The 18,552-nt window shown below is 45.4% G+C and overlaps 1 pseudogene; it reads left to right on the top strand.

Annotated features, from left to right (window-relative positions):
• The first annotated feature begins 1,711 nt into the window (after window positions 1–1,711).
• LOC129376507 (F-box only protein 41-like) lies at window positions 1,712–18,418 on the top strand (annotated as a pseudogene).
• The last annotated feature ends 134 nt before the right edge of the window (window positions 18,419–18,552 follow it).

Genomic DNA, 18,552 nt, shown 5'->3' with positions numbered 1-18,552 from the left:
AGGAGCTGAAACATGAGGAGCTGAAACATGAGGCGCTGAAACATGAGGAGCTGAAACATGAGGAGCTGAAAAACATGAGGAGCTGAAACATGAGGAGCTGAAACATGAGGAGATGAAACATGAGGAGCTGAAACATGAGGAGCTGAAACATGAGGAGCTGAAACATGAGGAGCTGAAACATGAGGAGCTGAAACATGAGGAGCTGAAACATGAGGAGCTGAAACATGAGGAGCTGAAACATGAGGCGCTGAAAACATGAGGAGCTGAAACATGAGGAGCTGAAACATGAGGAGCTGAAACATGAGGAGCTGAAACATGAGGAGATGAAACATGAGGAGCTGAAACATGAGGAGATGAAACATGAGGAGCTGAAACATGAGGAGCTGAAACATGAGGAGCTGAAACATGAGGAGATGAAACATGAGGAGCTGAAACATGAGGAGCTGAAACATGAAGACCTGAAACATGAGGAGCTGAAAAATGAGGAGCTGAAACATGAGGAGCTGAAACATGAGGAGATGAAACATGAGGAGCTGAAACATGAGGAGCTGAAACATGAAGACCTGAAACATGAGGAGCTGAAACATGAGGAGCTGAAACATGAGGAGCTGAAACAGGAGGAGCCGAAACATGAGGAGCCGAAACATGAGGAGCTGAAACATGAGGAGATGAAACATGAGGAGCTGAAACATGAGGAGCTGAAACATGAGGAGCTGAAACATGAGGACCTGAAACATGAGGAGCTGAAACATGAGGAGCTGAAACATGAGGAGCTGAAACATGAGGAGCCGAAACATGAGGAGCCGAAACATGAGGAGCCGAAACATGAGGAGCTGAAACACGAGGAGCCGAAACACGAGGAGCCGAAACATGAGGAGCTGAAACATGAGGAGCTGAAACATGAGGAGCTGAAACACGAGGAGCTGAAACACGAGGAGCTGAAACATGAGGAGATGAAACATGAGGAGCTGAAACATGAGGAGCCGAAACATGAGGAGCCGAAACATGAGGAGCTGAAACACGAGGAGCCGAAACATGAGGAGCTGAAACATGAGGACCTGAAACATGAGGAGCTGAAACACGAGGAGCTGAAACATGAGGAGCTGAAACATGAGGAGATGAAACATGAGGAGCTGAAACATGAGGACCTGAAACATGAGGAGCTGAAACATGAGGACCTGAAACATGAGGAGCTGAAACACGAGGAGCTGAAACATGAGGAGCTGAAACACGAGGAGATGAAACATGAGGAGCTGAAACATGAGGACCTGAAAACATGAGGAGCTGAAACACGAGGAGCTGAAACATGAGGAGCTGAAACACGAGGAGATGAAACATGAGGAGCTGAAACATGAGGAGCTGAAACACGAGGAGATGAAACATGAGGACCTGAAACATGAGGAGCTGAAACACGAGGAGATGAAACATGAGGAGCTGAAACATGAGGAGCCGAAACATGAGGAGCCGAAACATGAGGAGCTGAAACATGAGGACCTGAAACATGAGGAGCTGAAACATGAGGAGCTGAAACATGAGGAGCTGAAACATGAGGAGCTGAAACATGAGGAGCTGAAACATGAGAAGAGTCTGAGAGGAAGACGCAGATCTGAGGACCAAACCATGAAAATGTCTCTCATTTCCAACATCTCCTCCATCAGGACCTATACAGGCTGCTGTTGCCTAGCAACAAACCATTCCATTAACAGGCGGTATGAACTGCGAAGGCCGAGTTTCCATGGTAACAACGTCTCACCCACGTCGCGGCTGAGTTTTAGTTATTATGTTGTTTAGAAACCTTCATCACTGATGATGATGATAATGCTGCTGCTGCTGCTGCTGCTGCTGCTGCTGATGATGATGATGATGATGATGATGATGATGATGATGGTGATGATGATGATGATGATGGTGATGATGATGATGATGATGATGATGATTATTATTTCTGGTCAGGTTGAGCTGTTTTTCTGTTCGTGGGCGTCTGTCGCCACCTTGTGGCCAAAGAGTTGAACTGCAAGTCTTCTACAGTTAAAAAAATAACTTCATCCTTTTTTTTCTTTCTATCTATATATATATATATATTAACTTTATTTATTCCAATAAACAACAATACAATTGTTCCTTCATCTTTGATTCCACTGAGATAATGAAGCTGTTGCTAAAGGTCAGAGGTCACAGCATCATTTAGAACCTAGAAGCACAAATAAAATACATTTGTTCATGTTGCTGCATTTCCAGTTAACTAAACAGAAAAACAAAATATGTCATAAATGTTTTTAAAATCTTCCCTTTTCTTCCAGTTTTTTCAATATCTGCTGTTTAAAATGGAGGATTTTGTGCATAATCTGCCTTTAAAGCAGTTAAAATGGACATATCTTAAAATCTAAAAACATTCAGCCTCCTCATAAAAAATGTAGAAATGAGTGAACTAATTAAAAAACAAAGAAAGCAGGAATGTTAATATTTCTCCAGTGCAAAGCATTAAAATCAGTCAAGGAATGAGGCTTTGATCTGCTCTCTGTTAATCATCATTAAATATCATCCATCAATAACACTGATCAGGGATTACTTTCATATTATTTAATCAATACATGAACATTTAGTAGAGACTCCAGATCATATTCATTTTCAAAACAAAACTTGTAAAAACAAACAAAATGAGATAAAATCAATACAAGAAATTAACTGAAAATATCTTTTAAAAAACGTCCATCTGAGTTTCAAAACCTTCGTCTGAGTGAATCTCTAAAGCATCAGGTCATGTCAGGCCCGTATTTTCAGGAAAGGAAATACCCAGAGGAAAAAAACCCAGATCTGCTGATGTTTATAATAATTTTAAAGGACGTACGTCTGAAAAAGATGGAATAAGGAACTTATTCCCAACATACAGCCCTGAGGGACTCCATCTCTATGATGCTACCTTAACCTCCCTCTTCCAGAAGCTCCACCAACCAGGAAGTCTCCCAACATGGCTCCCCCATCCCAACATGGTTCCACCATCCCAACATGGCTCCTCCATCCCAACATGGCTCCTCCATCCCAACATGGCTCCTCTATTCCAACATGGCTCCCCCATTCCAACATGGCTCCTCTATCCCAACATGGCTCCACCATCACAACATGGCTCCTCCACCCCAACATGGCTCCTCTATTCCAACATGGCTCCTCTATCCCAACATGGCTCCACCATCACAACATGGCTCCTCCACCCCAACATGGCTTCTCTATTCCAACATGGCTCCACCATCCCAACATGGCTCCCCCATCCCAACATGGCTCCTCTATTCCAACATGGCTCCTCTATTCCAACATGGTTCCACTATCCCAACATGGCTTCTCTATTCCAACATGGATCCCCCATTCCAACATGGCTCCACCATTCCAATATGGCTCCACCATCCCAACATGGCTCCTCCACCCCAACATGGCTCCTCCATCCCAACATGGCTCCTCCATTCCAACATGGCTCCCCCATTCCAACATGGCTCCTCCATTCCAACATGGCTCCCCCATTCCAACATGGCTCCTCCATTCCAACATGGCTCCCCCATCCCAACATGGCTCCACCATTCCAACATGGCTCCTCTATTCCAACATGGCTCCACCATCCCAACATGGCTCCCCCATCCCAACATGGCTCCTCCATCCCAACATGGCTCCTCTATTCCAACATGGCTCCTCTATTCCAACATGGCTCCCCTATTCCAACATGGCTCCTCCATTCCAACATGGCTCCACCATTCCAACATGGCTCCCCCATTCCAAACTGGCTCCCCCATTCCAACATAGCTCTCCCATTCCAACATGGCTCCCCCATTCCAACATGGCTCCTCTATCCCAACATGGCTCCACCATCACAACATGGCTCCACCATCCCAACATGGCTCCTCCATCCCAACATGGCTCCTCTATTCCAACATGGCTCCTCTATTCCAAAATGGCTCCACTATCCAAACATGGCTCCTCCACCCCAACATGGCTTCTCTATTCCAACATGGCTCCTCTATTCCAACATGGCTACCCCATTCCAACATGGCTCCACCATCCCAACATGGCTCCTCTATTCCAACATGGCTCCACAATCCCAACATGGCTCCTCTATTCCAACATGGCTCCCCCATGCCAACATGGCTCCCCCAGTCCAACAGGGCTCCTCTATTCCAACATGGCTCCACCATGCCAACATGGCTCCACCATCCCAACATGGCTCCTCCATCCCAACATGGCTCCTCTATTCCAACATGGCTCCACCATCCCAACATGGCTCCCCCATTCCAACATGGCTCCACCATCCCAACATGGCTCCCCCATTCCAACATGGCTCCACCATCCCAACATGGCTCCCCCATTCCAACATGGCTCCCCCATTCCAACATGGCTCCTCCACCCCAACATGGCTCCTCCATCCCAACATGGCTCCTCCATCCCAACATGGCTCCTCTATTCCAACATGGCTCCCCCATTCCAACATGGCTCCTCCACCCCAACATGGCTTCTCCATTCCAACATGGCTCCCCCATTCCAACATGGCTCCCCCATCCCAACATGGCTCCACCATTCCAACATGGCTCCTCCATCCCAACATGGCTCCTCTATTCCAACATGGCTCCACCATCCCAACATGGCTCCCCCATTCCAACATGGCTCCCCATCCCAACATGGCTCCTCTATTCCAACATGGCTCCACCATCCCAACATGGCTCCACCATCCCAACATGGCTCCCCCATCCCAACATGGCTCCTCCACCCCAACATGGCTCCTCTATTCCAACATGGCTCCCCCATCCCAACATGGCTCCACCATTCCAACATGGCTCCTCCATCCCAACATGGCTCCTCTATTCCAACATGGCTCCACCATCCCAACATGGCTCCCCATTCCAACATGGCTCCATCCCAACATGGCTTCCCCATTCCAACATGGCTCCACCATCCCAACATGGCTCCACCATTCCAACATGGCTCCCCCATTCCAACATGGCTCCTCCACCCCAACATGGCTGCTCTATTCCAACAGGGCTCCCCCATCCCAACATGGCTCCTCCATCCCAACATGGCTCCTCTATTCCAACATGGCTCCTCTATTCCAACATGGCTCCACCATTCCAACATGGCTCCTCCATCCCAACATGGCTCCTCTATTCCAACATGGCTCCACCATCCCAACATGGCTCCCCCATTCCAACATGGCTCCCCCATCCCAACATGGCTCCCCCATTCCAACATGGCTCCCCCATTCCAACATGGCTCCCCCATCCCAACATGGCTCCTCCACCCCAACATGGCTCCTCTATTCCAACAGGGCCCCCATCCCAACATGGCTCCACCATTCCAACATGGCTCCTCCATCCCAACATGGCTCCTCTATTCCAGCATGGCTCCACCATCCCAACATGGCTCCCCCATTCCAACATGGCTCCACCATCCCAACATGGCTTCCCCATTCCAACATGGCTCCACCATCCCAACATGGCTCCACCATTCCAACATGGCTCCCCCATTCCAACATGGCTCCTCCACCCCAACATGGCTGCTCTATTCCAACAGGGCTCCCCCATCCCAACATGGCTCCTCCATCCCAACATGGCTCCTCTATTCCAACATGGCTCCCCCATTCCAACATGGCTCCACCATTCCAACATGGCTCCACCATCCCAACATGGCTCCTCTATTCCAACATGGCTCCACCATCCCAACATGGCTCCCCCATTCCAACATGGCTCCTCCATCCCAACATGGCTCCACCATTCCAACATGGCTCCCCCATTCCAACATGGCTCCCCCATTCCAACATGGCTCCTCCACCCCAACATGGCTCCTCTATTCCAACATGGCTCCCCCATCCCAACATGGCTCCTCCATCCCAACATGGCTCCTCTATTCCAACATGGCTCCTCTATTCCAACATGGCTCCCCCATCCCAACATGGCTCCTCCATCCCAACATGGCTCCTCTATTCCAACATGGCTCCTCTATTCCAACATGGCTCCTCCACCCCAACATGGCTCCTCCATTCCAACATGGCTCCCCCATCCCAACATGGCTCCTCTATTCCAACATGGCTCCTCCATCCCAACATGGCTCCTCTATTCCAACATGGCTCCCCCATCCCAACATGGCTCCTCCATCCCAACATGGCTCCTCTATTCCAACATGGCTCCACCATTCCAACATGGCTCCACCATCCCAACATGGCTCCCCCATCCCAACATGGCTCCTCCATTCCAACATGGCTCCACCATCCCAACATGGCTCCTCTATTCCAACATGGCTCCCCCATTCCAACATGGCTCCTCTATTCCAACATGGTTCCTCTATTCCAACATGGCTCCTCCATCCCAACATGGCTCCTCTATTCCAACATGGATCCTCTATTCCAACATGGCTCCCCTATTCCAGCATGGCTCCTCTATTCCAACATGGCTCCACCATTCCAACATGGCTCCCCCATTCCAACATGGCTCCACCATTCCAACATGGCTCCCCCATCCCAACATGGCTCCTCCATCCCAACATGGCTCCTCCACCCCAACATGGCTCCTCCACCCCAACATGGCTCCTCTATTCCAACATGGCTCCTCCATCCCAACATGGCTCCTCTATTCCAACATGGCTCCTCCACCCCAACATGGCTTCTCTATTCCAACATGGCTCCACCATCCCAACATGGCTCCTCCACCCCAACATGGCTCCTCCACCCCAACATGGCTCCTCTATCCCAACATGGCTCCTCCACCCCAACATGGCTCCTCCATCCCAACATGGCTCCAGCGCCAGGGTGGTTTTCACATGTTCTGAGGTGTATTTATATTTTCGGGCATTTCTTCAGACAAACTTGATTTCAGTAACTTTTCGTGGATAACAGAGAAAATAAAATGGAAAATCCTGGAAAAACTAGTGAGAGTTTTGACTCACTCCACAAGACTCCACTCCTGAAGAAACAAGCTAATGAAGTTTGTTTACACTTAAACATGATTTTTTTTTTTTACGTGATTCTACAGCCAATTTTCGGAAACAGAACCAAACAGAACCAAACAGAACCAAACAGAACCGGTTCATCTGACTTTTATGCAGCTGGAAACATCTGGAAAAGATTTTATTATTAATAAAACAATAATTACAAAACAAGTTGACATAAAAAAGGACACAACATATAATAATAATAATAATAATAATAATAATAATAATAATAATAATAATAATAATAATAATAATAATAACAATTATTATTATTACAACAACATGAATAATAATAATAAAAACAGGGGAAAACAAGTCTGATTTATCAGCAGTGACACGTCACGCGGCTCCTACGTCATCAGAAGCACGCGGCGGCGGCGGCTCGCTGTGACGGTGCGCGCGGGGCGGTGGCGCATCCGGTTCTGTTTCGATCCATCCTGCAGCTCCGAGATCCGCTGCCGGTACCGGACGGTCCGAAAAGCCCAGACGACCAAGAGCAGGAAACCATGGCAACGGGTTCGGTTGAAACGGAGGCGAGGAGAGTGACGTAACGACGGACCAGCAGCTGATCAATAATCACAGGTATCGATTGCTGTTAACTTGGGATCAGTTCCCAACTTCAGTAATCCCTGAGGAGGAGAAAGTTTCTCTACATGAACCTCATGAGCCAATCAATCAATCAGTGATCGATGGATCAATCAGCTGAGGATTTTCATCCAAACTCAATCATTTCAGTTTAAATTTTAAATTCATTAAATTGACTAAAAATTATTGACATAAATATTGCAGTAAAATGTTGTAACTAAAAGCTAATTATCATCATCTGCTCTGATATTTTGTTTTTTCTCAGTTATTGATTTATTAAAAACTGATTTATTAAAAACTGAATTATTAAAAACTGGTTTATTAAAAACGGATTTATTATGAAGCATCTGCAGTTCATTGGTTTTATGAAATAACAGCGAAAAATTAACAATAATTTTGATTATTGTCATGATTTCAACATGCTATTAATTTATTTAATTAATAAATTATTAGCATATATTTCCTTAACCTGAAAATATAGAAATTTACATAAAAATGTAGGAAACATTGACCACAAAAATCAAGAAGCTCTTTGTGGTTTATTGATGAAAATAAGATTGAAAACAGAATCTGCTTGATTCTGTTTTTTTGCAAATTGTGAATTTATTTTCACAATTTCAAACTAAATATTTAGTATCAAAGCAAATATTTTCTTCTGAACTAAACATTTAGTTAGAAAGCCAAACATTTTGCACCAAACTTGATATTTGTTTAGCAAGCTAAATATTTACTACATTTATGGTACAAAACTACATATTTATCTTTAAAGCAGATATAAATTTAAAACTAAACAGTAAATATTGTTTGCAAGTTAAATATTGTTCTACTTTGTTTGCTGTGAGTTGATATTCAGTCTGTAACTGGGACATGTGACCATTATCCAAATCCATGGCGTCCAGTTGGAGCTTCGGCTCACTGAACCGAACAGAACCAGACAGAATACGGGTCGACCGAATCATAATGCATGGAATAGATGGTTCATCACATCCATTCAACAAATGTTTCCTCCGGGATCTTTAGAAGGTTAAAAGGTTCTGTTTGGGTTTAAATCTTTCATTTTATTCAAATCATTGCATTAATAAACAACTGAATATGGCAAGACCATTCGAGCAATAATAAACTCAGAAATAAAGATAAAACTCAGAAATAAAGACAAGAAAACAAAAAAAATCAAAGATTAAAAAAAAATAAAAAAACTGAAAATAGACCAGAATTTTAATCTAAAAATGAAAATATAGAAATTTACATAAAAATGTAGGAAATATTGACCACAAAAATCAAGAAGCTCTTTGTGGTTTATTGATGAATATAAGACTGAAAATAACAACCAAAATATTTCTGCGTTTTAATTTTTATTATTTTTATTTTGAGTATATCAAATTTTAACTATTTTGTCCCAAGTGTGTGAAACGGCAGGGTGGACTTAGCCCCGCCTTCCAGTCAGAGCTCCTCCCCCACTCAGCTCCTTCAGACTAGCCAGCAGCAATTAGTAAACATCTGGTGGAACCGCTGAGCTCATTTAGGAGCTGCTGTCCAGGTAACGCTGCTGAACGGTCAAAGGATTAACAGAGGAGCCATGTTGGGAGGACTTCCTGAAGGCGGAGCTTCAGACAGAACAGGAACTTTTAAAGAGACAGAGGCATCAAATGTCTTATAAGTAATATTTTATATATATATAGGATATTTATAAGAACTGAAGGTAACAAATGGCTGTATAATGTCTCTGTGCTTGGAAAACATAGAAAAGATAATTTCTGCTTCAATAATTATAGCAAATAAAACATTAAACTGATTTTCTATCTTTAAATTAAGAATGATGTTTTCTAATGTGAGAAAACAATAAAATGAGCAAAACGTGTAGAAATACTGAGTGACAGTGGGTGAAAGTGGCTCAGCCTCCACGCCCAGACGCTCCTTTATTCCTGCTCATCCACGCGTGATGAAGCAGGAACCCACTCCCACTCCGAACTGCAGCTTCCTCCGGATCCGCCAGTGATCAATGGCAGCAGCTCGGAGAGCCTGACCCAGTTTCCGTCCGGCTCCAGGTCCCGCTGCTGCTCGGTGATCATGTCCTCCTCCTCCTCCTCTTCCTCGCTGCCCTACTTCTGCCCCCGCTGCGGCGACCGGAGCCGCTTCCCGTCGGTGTCCGCGCTGCGGGCTCACCTGGTCGGCAGACACACCTATGAGACGCTGCTGGTTCTGTCGCAGGTGAGTCTGCTGCTGCGTTCATGATCAGTTTCAAGCCAACGCCGGGAAATGCAGATTAGAAAACTGAACAAGTGGCACAAACTGAGAAACTGTCACAACAAATCAATCAATACTGTCATCAATTCAGATTTGCTCTCTATGTTGACTTTGCATGATTTATCATTTTTCTCTCTTTCAGGACATTTTCAAACTGAAAGTTTAAAAACCAGCCAAGAAAATTAGCGTTAAGCATAATTAGCGGATTAGCAAATTAGCGGAAGTGTGTTTAATATTTTCTCTCTCTTGGCTGTGACTAGAAATATTTTCAATAGATTTTAATCCTCTGCTGTTCTCTCCCTGCATGTTTTCATTTGATTTCTGGTGTCTCAGAGGATTTGATCCGCTAAAGGCTCATTCCACATGTGCAGAACATTTTGAGACATTCTTACTGTTCAGTAATTCCTGGTTCTGGTCCAGGCCCGGGTCAGAAGTTCTGGTCCTGCTCTCCTGCCTCTTCCTGGACCAGCAGCGGCCCAGAGCGACGCGTCTCGTCCGGACATGGAGGCCCAGAGTTTCCAGGCCTGCCTGGACCTCGCCTCCTCCTCGACCTCCGTCCAGCTGCTCCGGGGAACCTTCGGCCCACCGAACCGGACCCGGCCCGGGCAGGAGCCCTGCACCGCTCTGGCCCGGCCCGGATCTCTGGTTCCGGGGGCTGCGGGCGTCCTGGACTTCCGGCTGACAGTGGACATCGGCCTGGAGGAGCGGCTGGGACTTGGACTGGACCGGAAGATCGCCCGGACGTTTGCAGAGGTGGAGGAGAAGGTGAACCGCGCGTCGGGCGGCTGAGGGCGGAGCTACAGCGGAGGGAGGCGGAGCTTGAGCGGAGGAGGAGCGAGAGGGAGAGACTGTGGAGGGAGAAGGAGGAGGTGGAGGAGAAGGCGGAGTACCTGTCCAGACAGGTGGGTGGAGCTGCTCCTGAAAACACCCTGATCAATCAGTTCCTCTCATCAGTTGATCGATTTGGATAAAATAATTTTGTTGTTTAGATTTTGTTCTCTATTTTATATTGTTCATGTAATGCTTTTGTTTTAAATAAAGTTATTGGTGAAAACATGAAGACAGGAAACAGAACAGCCTCTTAAATGGTCCACATGCCTTTCAAATAAAACGGAGAATAAAAATGTAACTACAAAGGCTGAACTTTATTCAACTGAAAGTTAAAAAACAATTAAAATGTATCCAGAAAAATTGATTTCAGAGACAATAAGCATGCTAAACATTAATGCGCTAACTTAAAAAATAGCTTAGCAGATTAGCACATTAGCAGAAGAATGTGTGTCACACTTCAAAATAAAAGCATGAATGTAAATGTCTAGCAACTGCAGATGTGAAACGTTTTTCTTCTTAGAGCGTGAAACACTGGAGAAGTTAGCAAAATGCTAAAAACTGGATCCACTATTAGCAAATGTGTGAACCAGTGAAAATGAGACCAACATACTTCAAAATAAGAGCATGAACGTAAAGGTTTTAAATTTAGATCTAATCATAAAACTAATTTAGAAACATTAAGTGTGTAAAACGTTTTCAAAGTTAGCAGAAGCTCTGAGGCGGTTAGCTAAAAGTTAGCTCTGCTGTTAGCGGATTAGTTGCTATTAGCAAAATCATTCAGGCCTGAATTAATTGCATAACTTTTTGTTCCTGTTTTTGTTTGTCCTTGCAGGCGTCAGCCGCCATGGAGATGCTGGAGCGTCTGAAGACCAACCTGGCAGAGAAAGAGGCAGAGCTGAGTGAGCGACACCAGTCAGTATCCTGCAGGCTTTGCTTTGCTTTGTTTTCTGTCTCACCAAAGAGTCTCACAAACTGCTGATGCCTCACTCTGCAGCTTTTCCTGAAAACAGACAGAATGTAAACAACAGAAGCTAAAAATACCGAGCCAGAGGCTTGGGTTTGAACGCCTCTCTGTGTAAATGTGGTGAGACTCGTTTAATGCAGCAGCCTGCATGTGGATCATGTGGCTTTAAACAAAGGAAGCCCAAAGCGCTTCATGAAGGTCGGGTTATTTTCTGGTCTACAGAGCAGCAAACAGCAGAGAGGCTGTCAGACGGAGAACACGCCATGTTTGCTTTGCATCACTCTGACACGCTTTGCTGCGCGGCGTCCAGTGATGATGGATGCAGGACGACAGCAAGACTCAGCAGCCCTGAGGCTCCGACTGAGGTCAAACCAGTGGCTCCAGTTTCCTCCCAGTGGCTCCAGTTTCCTCCCAGTGGCTCCAGTTTCCTCCCAGTAGCTCCAGTTTCCTCCCAGTAGCTCCAGTTTCCTCCCAGTAGCTCCAGTTTCCTCCCAGTAGCTCCGGTTTCCTCCCAGTAGCTCCAGTTTCCTCCCAGTAGCTCCAATTTCCTCCCAGTAGCTCCAGTTTCCTCCCAGTAGCTCCGGTTTCCTCCCAGTAGCTCCAGTTTCCTCCCAGTGGCTCCAGTTTCCTCCCAGTGGCTCCAGTTTCCTCCCAGTAGCTCCAATTTCCTCCCAGTAGCTCCAGTTTCCTCCCAGTAGCTCCAGTTTCCTCCCAGTAGCTCCGGTTTCCTCCCAGTAGCTCCAGTTTCCTCCCAGTAGCTCCAGTTTCCTCCCAGTAGCTCCAGTTTCCTCCCAGTAGCTCCGGTTTCCTCCCAGTAGCTCCGGTTTCCTCCCAGTAGCTCCAGTTTCCTCCCAGTAGCTCCAGTTTCCTCCCAGTAGCTCCAGTTTCCTCCCAGTAGCTCCAGTTTCCTGCAGTGGTTCTTTTCTCATCACTGATTCTTCAAATGTTTGTTAAAGTTTTTGAAGTTTTTTATTGATTTAGAAAAAATATTTTCCTGGTTTTGTAATTTTTTTTATTTCTTATTTGAATTATTATCATTTTGGTCCTTAAATACCAAAATTTCCACTTAACTTTATATTTTGGTTCGTCTGGTTTTGTAATTTCTAAAAATAAAACGATTAATAATCTGACGATTTATTTTAAAAACATCTGGGTTTTATTTTGACGTTTTTTCTGAATGTTTTCAGCATTTTTGACATTTTTGACATTTTTCTCAGGGAGATGATGGACATCGAGCTTTTCCTGAGGCGGACGGCAGAAAAAGAAGCGGAGGCAAAATCCAGACTGCAGGTTAGATTAGATTAGATTAGATTAGATTAGATGTGGGTACAGATCTGACGAGTGAAGAATCTGCTGTTTCTGTTTTGTAGTTATTAGAGCTGCAGCTAACAATTATTTTAGTGATCAATAAATCAAACAATAGAAACTTTGCAGATTTCTCATTTAACCATTTAAACTTATTTTGTGTTATTTTAAAATTACACAAAAATGCAGTAAATATTGTTAAAAGTTTAATATTAAAGTTTAATAATATGGAAATCTTTTCACAACCTCCAGGATTTTGATTGTTTTTGTAATTTTACAATCAAAATCACTGATTTTTTTTGGTCCTAATTTTGCGATATTTGCATGACAGTAAATTTGACTCTGCTTGCCGTATTAATCAGACTTTAACTTGACATCAAGTTAGGCGTCAGGAAATATCGCCACCTGCAGGTGGGAGCCAGCGTCACTTAAACACGATGTTTAACTGTTTCAAGATCATTTCTTTTCCTGAACTCGTGAAAATCTGTGAGGTTCTGATGATTTTCAGTGGATTTCTGTGAAAAACTGGAGGAACCGATTGATGTAATTTGGCAGCATAATGAAAGCTGCTTTAATTTTATTGATAAAATAATATTTAAGCATATTAAAGGTTTTATTCCTTCTGAAGCCTATTGGGCCACATAAAGACATGTGGCGGGCCAGATTTGGCCCCCGGACCTCGAGTTTGACATGATGCAGATGTTGTATAGTGAGACGGTTCCCACTGAGCCCTTTAACGTAGATTAAGGCAAATTTCTAATTGAAAATAATCAATTATCAATTATCTGTTTTTAGAGGAATGGCTTCCCAGCGAATACAGAGTGAAAAATGTACGAAATGTTTTTACAGAGTTTTGTTTTTAGCTTTAAGGTTAAATAATTTCAGATAAGAAACAGATGAAACGCATTGAACCCCTTTCCTGAGGACGGATGTGAAGCAGTCGTCTGTTTTCATGCAGCTGTTCATCGAGTCGCTGCTGGAGCGAGCAGACCGAGCAGAAAGGCAGCTGCTGCTGCTCAGCAACAACCGCTTCCAGTACGGCGAGCCCAACTGCCCCTCAGAGCTTTACTGCCCCGGACCCGGACCCGGACCCGGACCCGGACCTGGACCCAGAGCCGGACCTGGACGGCCCGGACGCAGCCTGGACGGCAGCGCCGATGACATCATCACCTACAAGATGCAGGAAAGCCTCGGCAACAGGGTGGGAGACGCTAAACGTTCTGGTTTTACTGGGATTACACAGAACATGCACTGTAAAAACACAACATATCTTAATAAACCTGAAATAAGAGACTAACAGGTCACTGGAGTTTGTTTCAAATCAATAATTTCTTAATATTGATTAAAATATTGTTCCATTCACTTATTTCAAGACACTTTCCTCATGTTAGAAGTGAAATAATCTGACAGTTTTCCATCAATATTAAGGGATTATAGACGTAAACAAGCTCCTGTAACTCACTAAAGTTTACTGCCAGGTTAGTCTTATTTAGATGAAGTGAGATATTTGCACTAGAAACCAGAACTCCTTGATAACATTTTGTGACTTCCATGTCTCATGTTTCTGCTCCAGAGGAGCTACAGCGTCTCCAGTTCCTACAGGCTGGGAGAGCCGACGCTCAGCCGCTATCATCACAGGTAGCTCAGCGAGATCCTGTCTTCATGTCTTTCAAGAGCTTCAGCTTGTTTCTTAAAGTGGTGAGTTTGTGTTTTCCAGTGGGCTGAGTGATCAGATGCGGACCTTGTCTCTGGGTTCGGAGGTCTGGGACTGTGAGGGAGGACCGGTCCACTTCCTCCCGTCTCACTGCGCTGCACACTGGACTCCACAGGACAGAGAGGGACTCAGGCGCAGGGAGAGAGTCTGGTACGAGAAACCTCCAGAAAACCTGCAGAAAACTTGCAGAAAACCTCCAGAAATCCCGCAAAAAACTACCAGAAAACCTGCAGAAAACCTGCAGAAAACTTGCAGAAAACCTGCAGAAAACTTGCAGAAAAACTACCACAAAACCTGCAGAAAACTTGCAGAAAACCTCCAGAAAACCCGCAAAAAACTACCAGAAAACTTGCAGAAAACCTGCAGAAAACTTGCAGAAAACCTCCAGAAAACCTGCAGAAAATATATTGCTTTAGCGTTAGCTTCTGCTATCTGCAGTGTTGGTATATTGCTTTAGCGTTAGCTTCTGCTATCTGCAGTGTTGGTATATTGCTTTAGCGTTAGCTTCTGCTATCTGCAGTGTTGGTATATTGCTTTAGCGTTAGCTTCTGCTATCTGCAGTGTTGGTATATTGCTTTAGCGTTAGCTTCTGCTATCTGCACTGTTGGTATATTGCTTTAGCGTTAGCTCTGCTATCGGCACTGTTGGTATATTGCTTTAGCGTTAGCTTCTGCTATCTGCAGTGTTGGTATATTGCTTTAGCGTTAGCTTCTGCTATCTGCAGTGTTGGTAGAGAAGATACTAAAAACTGTCCAGTGGCATTTTATCGGGTGTGCAGGCTTCAGAGACTCAGAATGGTTTTCTCCGTTTGTGTTTCCGGTCGGTGAGGAAGGATGGGGAAGAACCTGGAGCGAAAGAACATTCGTCACCACAGCACTGAGGAAGAGGAGGAGGAGGAGGAGGAGGAGGAAGGCCTGTGGAGCAGCGCTGAGTTGAGGCGCCTCATTCTGGCCAGGAAGTACACACCTGGATCAGGTAACGACCCTCCTCTTCCTCCTGCTGCCTGTTACAGGTGTTGTCTCCTCTTATCTGCTCTTCTCCCTCTTCCTTCATCACCCAGACACGCCCTCCTCCATCGGCTCCACCCCCTCCCGTTGTCATGCCGACAAGATGCCGGGGGCGGAGACCCTGAAGATGAGGGCGGGGCTCTTCTGCGTCTTCCCGTACCTGGACGTTCGCTCGCTGCTGCTGGCGGCCGAGGTGTGCTGTGATTGGCGGTTTGTTGCTAGGCACCCGGCAGTCTGGACTCGCCTCCGACTGGAGAATGCTCGAGTGTCGGCCGAGGTACAGCAGCTTCACTGTCCTCTGCACCTTTCAAATGACTAATTCAGACCTGCTACTAGAGAAGATTCTGATAATTTATCAAAGTAACATCAGTGTGTCGCAAAGAACTGGCTAGTTTGCAGTTAGCTAACTATTTAGCTAACTTTAGCTGACTTTAGCTAACTTTAGCTAACTGCATTCAGGCTCTTTTCACTCCCAGATGATGTTGGACATTCAGACGGTGACTGAATTTCTGAGTTTCAGAGTCTGAAGCATCTTTGTGTTATAAATATGTTTTTCCATCGTTGTCTGGATTAAACCTTCATGTCGTGTGTTTAGTTCTTGCAGACTTTGTCTCAGTGGTGTACTCAAACCCAGTCTGTCGTCCTCAACAACCTGAAGCCACGAAGCCGCCGGCCTGACGAGACGCGAGAGGATTACCACAAAAACACTCGGTATCACACACACACACACACACACCACACACACACACACACACACACACACACACACACACACACACACACATGCACAGCGGCGGCTCAGAGGGATTAACACTCAGAGAAAGTTGAAACATGTTCTTATCTCTTAGTAAGTTGAAGACTGTGCAGGTTACATGGAAACGGTTTTGGTCCGTCGGTTTCCTGCGTTCAGACCATTAAAGGTCTGAAGCTGTGCTGACCTGTGTGTCTCAGGGGCAGCGTGGAGCCGGGCGTGGAGGCGCTGCTGCGGTCAGCAGGGGGCAGTCTGCTCCACCTCTCCGTCTCCCAGTGTCCCCACATCCTCACCGACAGGACGCTGTGGATGGCCAGCTGCTACTGCAGGAACCTGCAGACGCTCACGTACAGGTGGGCCTGAGGAGGCTCCGCCCCCTCCACGCCTCACCTGGCTGTCTGAGTGTTCACCTGAGTGTTCACCTGAGTGTCCCTCTGTCTGCAGGAGCTCCTCAGATCCGGTCGGTCAGGAGGTTCTGTGGGCTCTGGGTGCTGGCTGCAGGAACATCAGCAGCCTGCAGGTGGCGCCGGCACATCCTAGGTGAGTCAGTCAGTTCATAGCTGCTTCAAATGGAATAGAAAGTAAATCTTAAATGTAAAAACATTTATGTTTATTTTTGCTTAGCTTTTTCAATAAAAGTAATTTATTAGCCATTGTTGCACAGCTGCTAGTGCGCTAACAGACGAGCTAATTTTTATGTCAGCACTTTTACCACCTTTGAAAATATTTAGCACATTTAGCTTCTCCTATGCTGAATTTTTCAGGTAGCTTGTCGAGCGCTAGCTAACATGACTTTATTAAAACATTTGTGTTGAAGTTTTAGTTAGCTTCATAGCTTCCACTCATTACAATGCTAATTAGCATAGTTGGTGCACTACTTTAGCGATAGTAGCGCTTAGCGATAGTGGAACTGTTTAAGATTAGCAATGCTAACTAAAAAGCTACATTACTTAGAAAATTATGTAAACAATGTCTATAAAAAGTTATATTTAATGCACAGAATGATATTTTCTGAAATCTTTTGCCTCATATTGTTTTCTGGTTTTAGCCAACAGCCGACTCGGTTTGGAAACCGCTGCTTGCAGACGATTGGTCGATGTTGGCCACACCTCCGTTGCCTCAGTGTGGGCGGAGCTGGCTGTAACACTCAGGGATTGGTTACTGTTGGTAAACAAACGTTTTCATGTTTCGTTAATAAATATTAACAGTTTAATGCAAAATTCATCATGAACGCTAATGAAAAGTCAACATGAAGAAAGATATTTGAACATGACATTCTGAACAAACAAACTCTTTACTGTTTTTTTCTGTTTTCTTGCAGTGCGCAGCTGCCCTCACCTGCAGGTGCTGGAGTTGGAGCGCATCACCGACCTGAGCCTCCAGGTGGCGACGGAGCTCTGCAGAGCCGGACTGCAGAGTCTGCAGATCCTGATGCTGACCCACACGCCGGTCAGCGGCCAGGCCATCCTCCACTTCCACAGTGAGATCCGGTTTCTGCTGCTTCCTGTGCTCACACTCTTTACTCAGGGACTGATGTTCTGTCCACCTGCGCAGGTGTGTGCAGCAACATCAGGTCCATCGTGGTGGACGTTTCTGTGTCCGACTACTTTGAGGAGCCAGATACTCAGGAAGCAAAGCATCTGTTTGGAGAGATTCTCAGCACCCTGAAGGTGAACGTCACTGTTGAATGAATCAACTTCACAGTTATTTTGTTTTCTGATAATGTTTTTGTTTGCTGCTGCTTGTAGGTTAGCACTTTGGCTAACTTTGAAACCCTATTTTTCTACAAAAACTGTTTCAATAAAATCTTGGATTTTATTAATAATTGAGCAGATAAAATTCTATTCAGGTTTTAATCTTTAAAAATGACATTTTTGTGGCCCAGGTCCATTAGGTTGGAGTTTCTGGCCCGTCGAGGCCACTGGTTTACAGGTGAACGCTCAGTGACTGTTTCTGAGCGTCTGCTTGTTTTCTCAGGTTCTCCAGAACCGACCCGGCCTTTGTGACGCCCTGCGGGTCAAAGCTGACGGATTCTCCTGACCCCAGCATCAGTCACATTTCCTCTTCCAGATCCGACCTGACAGTCCTTACCTCCACGTCTGCGTCTAACGATGCAGAAAAGGGCAAATTTATCTCCTTATCAGCAGGATTTCATCAAGATCTACTTCTTACTGTGTTTGATACAAGAATA

Source organism: Poeciliopsis prolifica, unplaced genomic scaffold (assembly GCF_027474105.1).
Source record: "Poeciliopsis prolifica strain line A6 unplaced genomic scaffold, Auburn_PproV2 SCAFFOLD044, whole genome shotgun sequence".
In the NCBI taxonomy this organism is placed as follows: Eukaryota; Metazoa; Chordata; class Actinopteri; order Cyprinodontiformes; family Poeciliidae; genus Poeciliopsis; species Poeciliopsis prolifica.
Note: the sequence above shows the minus strand (reverse complement) of the source record. Positions and strands in the feature narration are given on the sequence as shown.